We start from the raw sequence: 9,775 nt of genomic DNA on the forward strand, positions 1-9,775 counted from the left end.
AAAAAGTACACAGGCTCTCTGATTGGTGGATTCAAATTCAGCAGCTCCCAGGCTGACCTAGAAACTTACTTCTCTCTCCCTGTGCATGTTTTTGCTGATTTTTTCATTTAACAAGTATATTTGAGGGACCCTCAGCATGTTCAGCATTTTTTCAGCTGTCCATTTTGCTTTTCCAATTTTTCTGTTTAACTTATTACTATTGTGCTAAATCATACTGTTTCTGCTATTTTACAAGATTTGTGCTTAATATAGTATTTCTGCTTTTAATAGGATTTGTGCTTAATATAGTATTTCTGCTTTTTATAGAATTTGTGCTTAATATAGTATTTCTGCTTTTTATACAATTTGTGCTTAATATAGTATTTCTGCTTTTTATAGGATTTGTGCTTAATATAGTATTTCTGCTAAATTATAGTATTTCTGCTTTTTATAGTATTTGTGCTAAAACATAGTATTTCTACTAAATGTAGTATTTATGCTTAATCATAGTATTTCTATATATTTCTGCCAGGTCCCCAGGCAGCCAATCCTCTGTGAGGACTTAGACATTCAAATTTTCAAATCAGGGCCTGCACGGTTTCCCAGCCAATCATATATGTGTCCTGAGGCATTCAAATTTGCATATTGGGGCCTTCATGGCTTCTAAGCCAGCCAATCATATCTGAGGGCTGAGGAATTCAAATCCACAAATCAGGGCCTGCACGGCTTCCCAGGCAGCCAATCATATATGTGGCCTCAGGCATTCAAATTTGCATATTGGGGGAATTCGTGGCTTCTAAGTCAACAAGTCATCCATGTCGTATATCTCTAAAAATTCACATTTTAATGATAAATTGTTAACACTGGAAGATTCCCCCATCTCTTCTGAACAAAACGGTGTAAGAATGACCGCTCTAGCCCCTACGGTTAGGAAATTATGGTCATTTGTTTGAGGGGAGTCCTCACTATGAGAAATAGGCTGCAATAATCCTGTGCCTCTCTCTGCTGCGTGTGTAAAAAGATGCACCTGTTTTGGCGGGAAAAAGTACACAGGCTCTCTGATTGGTGGATTCAAATTCGGCAGCTCCCAGGCTGACCTAGAAACTTACTTCTCTCTCCCTGTGTATTTTTATGCTGATTTTTTCATTTAACAAGTATATTTGAGGGACCCTCAGCATGTTCAGCATTTTTTCAGCTGTCCATTTTGCTTTTCCTATTTTTCTGTTTAACTTATTACTATTGTGCTAAATCATACTGTTTCTGCTATTTCATAAGATTAGTGCTTAATATAGTATTTCTGCTTTTAATAGGATTTGTGCTTAATATAGTATTTCTGCTTTTTATAGAATTTGTGCTTAATATAGTATTTATGCTTTTTATAGGATTTGTGCTTAATATGGTATTTCTGCTAAATTATAGTATTTCTGCTTTTTATAGGATTTGTGCTAAAACATAGTATTTCTACTAAATGTAGTATTTATGCTTAATCATACTATTTCTGCTTTTTATAGGATTTGTGCTTAATATAGTATTTCTGCTAAATTATAGTATTTCTGCTTTTTATAGGATTTGTGCTAAAACATAGTATTTCTACTAAATGTAGTATTTATGCTTAATCATAGTATTTCTATATATTTCTGCCTGGTCCCCAGGCAACCAATCCTCTGTGAGGACTTAGACATTCAAATTTTCAAATCAGGTTCTGCACGGTTTCCCAGCCAATCATATATGTGTCCTGAGGCATTCAAATTTGCATATTGGGGACTTCATGGCTTCTAAGCCAGCCAATCATATCTGAGGGCTGAGGAATTTAAATCCACAAATCAGGGCCTGCACAGCTTCCCAGCCAGCCAATCATGTATGTGGGCTCCAGGTATTCAAATTTGCATATTGGGGAATTCGTGGCTTCTAAGTCAACAAGTCATCCGTGTCATATATCTCTAAAAATTCATATTTTAATGATAAATTGTCAACACTTGAAGATTCCCCCATCTCTTCTGAACAAAACAGTGTAAGAATGACCGTTCTAGCTCCTACGGTTAGGAAATTATGGTCATTTGTTTGAGGGGAGTCCTCACTATGAGAAATAGGCTGCAATAATCCTGTGCCTCTCTGTGCTGCGTGTGTAAAAAGATGCACCTGTTTTGGAGGGAAAGAGTGCACAGGCTCTCTGATTGGTGGATTCAAATTCAGCAGCTCCCAGGCTGACCTAGAAACTCACTTTTCTCTCCCTGTGTGTGTGTGTGTGTGTGTGTGTGTGTGTGTGTGTGTGTGTGTGTGTGTGTGTGTGTGTGTGTGTGTGTGTGACAGAGAGAGAGAGAGAGAGAGAGAGAAAGGCTTTTAATGGGATGATCTCATTCTAAGATTCAAATTCAATATATTTAGACTGGTTGACTGAATTGGATCTTGTGTGTGTGTCTCTCTGTGCATGTGTGTTTTCTTATGTGTACATATTTGTGATTGTGTGGCTGTTATAGATTTTTTTGCTGATTTTTTTCATTTAACAAGTATAGTTGAGGGACCTTCAGCATGTTCATCATTTTTTCAGCTGTCCATTTTTGCTTTTCCAATTTTTCTGTTTAAGTTATTACTATTGTGCTAAATCATACTATTTCTGCTATTTTATAAGATTGGTGCCAAATACCGTATTTCTGCCAAATATAGTATTTCTGATTAATTATAGTTTTTTCTACCAAATCATAGTACAGTATTTCTGCTTTTTATAGGGTTTGTGCTTAATATAGTATTTCTGCTAAATTATAGTATTTCTGCTTTTTATAGTATTTGTGCTAAATTATAGTATTTCTGCCAAATTATAATATTTGTGCTAAAACATAGTCTTAATTTAAAATTACAATATTCATAGTTCATCACAGTGTCTCTGGTAAATCACAATATTTCTGCTCTGTTGTACTATTTTTCTAAATCATAGTGTTTCTGTAATGTTTAAGTATTTTTGGCTAAATATATTCTTTCTGTTATCTTATACTATTTCTCCTAAATTCTTGTATTTTTGAGAAGTTATCATGTTTCTGGTAAGTTACAATATTTCTGCTAAATTCTGCTATGCTATTGTATTTCTGCCAAGTATTATGTTTCCTCTAAGATTTTGCAGTTCTGCTAAGTTATTCCATTTTAGCAAACTTCTTTTGCTTCTGCAAAGTTTTTACAATTTCTGCAACTTTTCAGCTTTTTCAGCTAGTTTTTGCATACAGCTTCAGCTTTAAGCATCCACACTGCATTTTCGCAGGAAATGCAAATTTTTCTAGTTCTTTATTATTATTATTATTCCGGGTGTTTCCGTACACTTTTCGCCGTTTAACTACTTCCACAATTTTTGTGCTATTTTCACCGTTCAAACTTTAAACTATTCAGCTATTTTTGCTAATTCCTGCTACGATTTTTGCTATTTTTAACTATTATACTTTTTAAAATATTAAGCTTTTTTCCTTTAATTTGTCCCATTGAAATGAATGGGAAACTTCTGCAATTCTGCTAAATTTTGCCTGTTTTTGAAACTTAACTACTTCCTCATATTTTCACCTAGAACAACCATTCAAATTTTAAAATGTTCACAAATTATTTGGCTATTCAGGTATGATTCAGCTTTTTCAAATCTTCTACTGTTTTACTTTTATGCCTCTTAAAGTTTTGAGTTGCAAAATTGTGATTTTTCACAAAATACATGTGTTGTTATGGTTGCTATGCTCTTGGCTTCCAGTGTGCCACTGAAGGTTTTGCAATTTTCACTTCATGTCCAAACAACTTCCTGCTACTTGCTCAATTTTCACTCAACTTCCACAAATTATACATCAAAACGTAGGTATTTTTGCTGGCTTTCAGAAAATGTCACCATCATTGTTGTGGGATTTATAGAATTTTTGCAAATCTCCTCAGACTAACACAAGGTCAGAAAACTCTCCATATAAAGTGAATGGAGAGCTTGTTCAAAATCACCGCTGGATTTCTGTAATGAGAGGCATATTCGAATCGTCATATCTCCTTAACGAAGCAAAGTTAAGACATGAGGCTTGTCCCCGAATATCTTCAGACACCCCTGACGCTCACAATTCAAGAATTTCTTTCTCACCTATTACCGTTCTGAAATGAGTTGGACTTGTTTGAGGGTAGGAAATTCGTCCTTCGCTCAGATTTCTTCAGATTTCAAACTGTGGAAATGAACCACTTTTTTCTCTCGTCATAACTTTTTGTTGGATTTCCACAGAGACCTGAAAATTTCCATGATTGTTCACCAAAGCCTGCTGTCTCTTACGGTGAAAGAATGATATCGATACTCCAAATAGATTTCGAGTTAGAAAGCGTTGTTTGAGGGCAAGTCAAGGCAGTTTTTGCTTCGCTCTACTCAGTTATGGTGCATTACAAGTCAAATATCTTTAATAATTCATATTTTAATGATAAATTGTAAACACTGGAAGATTCCCCCATCACTTCTGAACAAAACGGTGTAAGAATGACCGCTCTAGCCCCTACGGTTTGGAAATTATGGTCATTTGTTTGAGGGGAGTCCTCACTATGAGAAATAGGCTGCAATAATCCTGTGCCTCTCTGTGCTGCGTGTGTAAAAAGAGGCACATGTTTTGGCGGGAAAAAGTACACAGGCTCTCTGATTGGTGGATTCAAATTCAGCAGCTCCCAGGCTGACCTAGAAACGTACTTCTCTCTCCCTGTGCATTTTTTTGCTGATTTTTTCATTTAACAAGTATATTTGAGGGACCCTCAGCATGTTCAGCATTTTTTCAGCTGTCCATTTTGCTTTTCCAATTTTTCTGTTTAACTTATTACTATTGTGCTAAATAATACTATTTCTGCTATTTTATAAGATTTGTGCCTAATATAGTATTTCTGCTAAATTACAATATTTCTGCTTTTTATACTATTTGTGCTAAAACATAGTATTTCTACTAAATGTAGTATTTATGCTTAATCATACTATTTCTGCTTTTTATGGGATTTGTGCCTAATATAGTATTTCTGCTTTTTATAGGATTTTTGCTCAAACATAGTATTTCTACTAAATGTAGTGTTTATGCTTAATCATCCTATTTCTGCTTTTTATAGGATTTGTGCTTAATATAGTATTTCTGCTAAATTATAGTATTTCTGCTTTTTATAGTATTTGTGCTAAAACATAGTATTTCTACTAAATGTAGTATTTATGCTTAATTATAGTATTTCTATATATTTCTGCCAGGTCCCCAGGCAGCCAATCCTCTGTGAGGACTGAGAAATTCAAATTTTCAAATCAGGGCCTGCACGGCTTCCCAGCCAATCATATATGTGTCCTGAGGCATTCAAATTTGCATATTGGGGCCTTCATGGCTTCTAAGCCAGCCAATCATATCTGAGGGCTGAGGAATTCAAATCCACAAATCAGGGCCTGCACGGCTTCCCAGCCAGCCAATCATATATGTGGTCTCAGGCATTCATATTTGCATATTGGGGAATTCGTGGCTTCTAAGTCAACAAGTCATCCATGTCATATATCTCTAAAAATTCACATTTTAATGATAAATTGTTAACACTGGAAGATTCCCCCATCTCTTCTGAACCAAACAGTGTAAGAATGACCGCTCTAGCCCCTACGGTTAGGAAATTATGGTCATTTGTTTGAGGGGAGTCCTCACTATGAGAAATAGGCTGCAATAATCCTGTGCCTCTCTGTGCTGCTGCGTGTGTAAAAAGATGCACCTGTTTTGGCGGGAAAACGTAAACAGCCACTCTGATTGGTGGATTTAAATTCGGCAGCTCTCTCCCTCTGTGTCTGTCTGTGTGTGTGTGTGTGTGTGTGTGTGTGTGTGTGTGTGTGTGTGTGTGTGTGTGTGTGTTTAGTGGGAGAGAGAGGACCCTGCCCTTATTTGGCAGCATGTCATTGTAGGATTTAAATTGAATATAGTTAGACTGATTGACTGGATTAGAGCCTGTGTTTGTGTGTCCCTCTCTGCATTTCTGTTTCAATATGCCTCCATATTTGTAATTTTGTAAGTTATTGCTATTCTGCTAAATCATAGTATTTCTGGTACTTTTTGGTACTTGTGCTAAATACAGTATTTCTGCTAAATTATAGTATTTCTGCTTTATTATACTATTTGTGCTAAAACATAGTATTTCTACTAAATGTAGTATTTCTGCTTTTTATACTATTTGTGCTAAATTATAATATTTCTGCTTTTTATACTATTTGTGCTAAATTATAATATTTCTGCTTTTTATACTATTTGTGCTAAAACATAGTATTTCTACTAAATGTAGTATTTCTGCTTTTTATACTATTTGTGCTAAATTATAATATTTCTGCTTTTTATACTATTTGTGCTAAATTATAATATTTCTGCTTTTTATACTATTTGTGCTAAATTATAATATTTCTGCTATTTTATAAGATTTGTGCTTAATATGCTATTTCTGCTTTTATAGGATTTGTGCTTAATATAGTATTTCTGCTAAATTTAGTATTTCTGATTAATTATAGTTTTTCTACTAAATCATAGTACAGTATTTCTGCTTTTTATAGGATTTGTGCTTAATATAGTATTTCTGCTAAATTATAGTATTTCTGCCATATTATAATATTTGTGCTAAAACATAGTCTCAATTTAAAATTACAATATTCATAGTTCATCACAGTGTCTCTGGTAAATCACAATATTTCTGCTCTGTTGTACTATTTTTCTAAATCATAGTGTTTCTGTAATGTTTAAGTATTTTTGGCTAAATATATTCTTTCTGTTATCTTATACTATTTCTCCTAAATTCTTGTATTTTTGAGAAGTTATCATGTTTCTGGTAAGTTACAATATTTCTGCTAAATTCTGCTATGCTATTGTATTTCTGCCAAGTATTATGTTTCCTCTAAGATATTGCAGTTCTGCTAAGTTATTCCATTTTAGCAAACTTCTTTTGCTTCTGCAAAGTTTTTACAATTTCTGCAACTTTTCAGCTTTTTCAGCTAGTTTTTGCATACAGCTTCAGCTTTAAGCATCCACACTGCATTTTCGCAGGAAATGCAAATTTTTCTAGTTATTATTATTATTATATTTTATTCTGTATTCCGTACGTTTTTTGTAATCCTACTCCTTCAAAACCGTTCAACTTAGAAAAACCATTCCAACACCGTTAGATTCCTATTCTTTTGGACAACACTGCTTCCATTTTTCATATTTTTAACATTTATATTTTTAATTTTATTCAACTTTATTCAACAAAAATTTATAATGTATTTCAATGGGGAGACCCTTCAAATCCTCATTCAACTTACTCATTTTTAAACTCTTACTACTTCAACATACGTTCACATAGAGCCACCATTCAAACTTTAAAACGAAGACAAGACATTCAACTATTCAACTTGCATTTATCTTTTCAATATCTATTATACTTTTTCTTCAGTTCCAGTTTAAGTTTCATGATGTTTTTTCACCCGTTTCAGAGTTTATAATGGGTGTGTATGGGACGGAATGTTGGGGCTAGAGTGAGGCAGCTCAACTGCTAGAGTGAGAGGAGCAAAAAAATTAATCTTAAAATCTTTTTTAAAACTGCTGCTGTGTCCGCAGCGTTTGCTCTACAGGTATGATTTTACCCTCAAAACGTAGCCATGGCTGTCCTCTTTCATCCAATGTGTTTACTATTGTACTAGGTGTTATGGTTCTTTCATAAATGTCACCAATGCACAGCCTCCTCCCTCCAACTCTTCCATAGACTCTAATGTTAAAATGGCTCAGAAGGTTCGTTTGAAAATCAGAAGAGCATGGTGTCTTTCCACTGTCACCACGTCCATATAATAAGCTCCACAGGCATGAAAACTGAGAATTAGGTAGACTAGACATTGCTGTCGCTCACGGTGAAAGAATTTTGTCAATACGACTTTTACTCTTCATTTGGGAGCGATTTGTTTCGGCCTGACTTTTCTGTTCATTTTAAGCAGCAAAAGTGAGGCGCATGTCTGTGTACGTGTGTATGGAGCCATTGGGTGCGGTCACTATAGCAACCAGGCTCACACCTGCCTGCTTAACGAGCTCTGCCTGCCACTGTGCCAAGATTCATCTTAAGCACTTCTCTTTCAACTGCTGCTGTGTCCACAGTGTTACAGCCATCATTTTACCCTCAAATTGTCGCCATTATTGTTCTCTTTCCAACACCGTATCTTTCAAAGCTCAGGCATTTAAACTTTTTAAACTGTGTGGATCAAAGTGGAGGGATCACATTTGAGTCATTCAGTGATTCAAAGAATATGACCTTTTAATATTCATTCAGATGTTTTCTGACTCTAAATGTTCTTTTCTCATTTCTTAGGGTTTTCTAATTTACATTTAAAACATTTTCAGTTTTTTTCCAACTCCTTCTTCTGTGTAACCTTCAGCTTTTAGCAGTTCAGCACCTTTGTTTTCAGGTTAAATTCGTTTTTTTTTTTGTTTTTTTTTTATCTCATTCAATATTTTTAACTCAAAATTCAGCAATTAATTCATTTCAGTGCATACATTCAGATTCAAGCATTCACACTGCAGTTTCTTCAGAAAATGCACTTTCTAGTTTATAATTAATTTTCTTGTTTAGATTATGCATTCATTTGAACTATATTTCCATGCTTGCCTGCAGATGGTGCTATTTAGTCACATCTCATGCAACAACAGCAAAAAAAGTAATCTATAACTGACACTATTATATTAGCATTAGTGAGTTAACAGAAAAAAGGGGCCAAGTTAAATGAAGGTTTCATTTAGACGATCAAATATGCATTCGATTATCAAAAGTTTAAGAAGAAACCTGAGCACGAACATCCGGATGTCAGGAAAGCTGTCGTGCAGCTGGGACGATTACAGGTTTTTATTGCCAATTTTCAATTGCATGAAAGAGGAAGCGGGCACATAGACAACAGCTGTTCAGCAACAGTAGAAACGGTTTCATTATAAAGATTAATTAACTAATTAACGACATAACTTACGATAATATAAAATAGTATTAAAGTGTAGTAATACTAAACACTGTGTTTATAATGTATTAAAGTGTAATGTAATATATGGAAGTATTTATATAATCCTAAAAATCTTCCACACAGCATTTATTTTCACAATAACAGTTATTTAGACTGGTCTTGTTGTTTAACTGTCGTCAAAGTAGAGCATAAGCGGTTCTTACAGCTGCCTGAACCAAAGATATTCAAGTGCAAACACTCCAGGATCGAAAACGAGTACAGTCTTTGAACGATGCTGTAGTCATAGTAGTAACCTTTGTATTAATGCCACTCTGGGACAGCGGTGCCAGCGCTAACAACAAAAACTCTCCCACCTTCAGTGCTGACGTTTCAGTCGGTGCAGGTGAGGGTTGACTTCAAAGTCAGAGCGTTTCCCGGGTGCAGAAATCAGTACAGTGACGGCTGTACGGTAGCTGTGTGTCGTGTCACCTGAAGCTGTGCTCCAAACTGTCACATACCGTCCCCGCCGCAGATACTTTAAACACTGCCCTGAGTGCGGCTGCTTTCCGGCTAACAAGCCTTTCTCGGGAAACTCCGAGTTCACGGTTTCGTTTTCCAGATGTGACGTCAGCAATGGGTTCATACCAGCTGGTCCCGCTAGGAGGGGTTACACACACACACACACACTCTCTCTCTCTCATTGGCATAATGCACATCTAATCCCTCTGAGGTAAACAATTAAGACAAATGGAAATACCCTGCTTTGAAAATTGATGTCTTTATGGAAAGTACATCGGTTGAAAAATGTTTACCTGGGTGAACTGCAACAGGGAAACTTCTGTCCTTTTTGCTTTAATGTGTCAAAAC

General features: G+C 35.3%; 1 protein-coding gene across 3 annotated transcripts in view; it reads right to left on the bottom strand.

Annotated features, from left to right (window-relative positions):
- irf3 (interferon regulatory factor 3) overlaps positions 1 to 9,520 on the bottom strand; it is a 27,270-nt gene extending 17,750 nt beyond the window's left edge. For 2 of the 3 annotated variants that reach the window (XM_026162878.2, XM_026162877.2), the window contains exon 1: positions 9,283 to 9,515. The gene's annotated coding sequence lies outside the window, so the exon portion shown is untranslated. Of the gene's footprint in view, positions 1 to 9,282 lie in introns of all 3 variants that reach the window. The other variant, XR_013910993.1, reaches the window with a different exon arrangement.
- Between the last annotated feature and the right edge of the window lie 255 nt (positions 9,521 to 9,775).

This window comes from Astatotilapia calliptera, chromosome 8 (assembly GCF_964374335.1).
Source record: "Astatotilapia calliptera chromosome 8, fAstCal68.1, whole genome shotgun sequence".
Lineage (NCBI taxonomy): Eukaryota > Metazoa > Chordata > Actinopteri > Cichliformes > Cichlidae > Astatotilapia > Astatotilapia calliptera.